We start from the raw sequence: 1,500 nt of genomic DNA, 5'->3' as shown, positions 1-1,500 counted from the left end.
GCCTCACAATGCCAGGGACCCAGGTTTGATTCCAGCCACAGGTGACTGTCTGTATGGAGTTTGCACATTCTCCCCGTGTCTGCGTGGGTTTCCTCCGGGTGCTCCAGTTTCCTCCCACAGTCCAAAGATTTGCAGGTGCCATGGTGTTCAGGGATGTGTAGATTAGGTAACAGGGGGGTGGGCCTGGGTGGGGTGCTCCGAGGGTTGGTGTGAACTTGTGGGGCCGAAGGGTCTGTTTCCACACTGTAGGGATTCTGTGTTTCTATGATAATTCTATTTTACCATCTGTACAATTTATTCAGTAATATATTATGTAATCCAAAGTGGTGCCAGAATGTGGCGACATTATCCACTTTTTTTCACCATGCATAGGTACAAGTGACAATATATTAAATAAATGAATTTACTGAACCTTCAGTTTTCTTGGCCCCAAGTCTGGAATGCCGTCTCCAGCTCATTCTCCTCCCTTCAGACACTTCATTTGTAACTCTCTGACCAGGATTTGGCCATCTGACCTAATATCTCCTGTGTGGTTCAGTGTCATGCTTTATTTTTCAGTGCTGCTCTGAAGTACCTTGAGACATTTCATTATCTGAAAGCTGCTACACAAAAACTGTGCAAGTTGTTGTTAACTATGATGTCCCCAATGTTTCTATAGTCAGTGAACATGCCTCATTTGGGATCACCCATTTAGGAATAATCATTTGTATGAGATGCCAAAAACAACTTGGCAGCATGGAATGTACAACAACTTGCATTTATATAGTCCTTTTAACATGATTGAATGCACCTAGGTACCACATAGGAATATAATCAAACAAATATGGACACCAAACTACAGATGTAGATACTAGTTCAAAGAACATAGGATTCAAGGCATATCCTAAAGGAGGAGAGACAGTGGAGAAGTTTAGGGGAGGGAGATGAGGGAGTTCCAGAAATAAGAATCCATTTACCTGAACGCACAACCACCAATGGTGGAGTCAAATCAGTATTATACTAAGAATCATAGAATCCCTACAGTGTGGAAACAGGCCCTTCGGCCCAACAAGTCCACACCAAACCTCAGAGTGTCCCACCCAGACCTGTCTCCTTGTAACCCACCTAATCTACACATCCCTGAACACTACGGGCAATTTAGCATGGCCAATCCACCTAACCTGCACATCTTTGGACTGTGGGATGAAACCGGAGCACCCGGAGGAAACCCACGCAGACACGGGGAGAATGTGCAAACTCCACACAAACAGTCGCCCGAGGCTGGAATCAAACCCGGGTCCCTGGCACTGTGAGGCAGCAGTGCTAACCATTGAGCCACCGTGCCGCCCTAAGGGTCAAAATTAGAGGAGTGCAGAGATCTCGGGGGTTGAAGGGCTAAAGGAAGATACAAAGATAGCACGAGCTGAGGCCCTGGGAGATTGCAAACGAGGATAAGAATTTTAAAATCACTGGACCAAGACTTACTGAAGGTGTTAAGGCTCAGACAGCAGAGTCTTGTGT

The sequence above is a fragment of the Rhincodon typus genome, chromosome 27 (assembly GCF_021869965.1).
Source record: "Rhincodon typus isolate 14 chromosome 27, sRhiTyp1.1, whole genome shotgun sequence".
Classification (NCBI taxonomy): Eukaryota; Metazoa; Chordata; class Chondrichthyes; order Orectolobiformes; family Rhincodontidae; genus Rhincodon; species Rhincodon typus.
Note: the sequence above shows the minus strand (reverse complement) of the source record.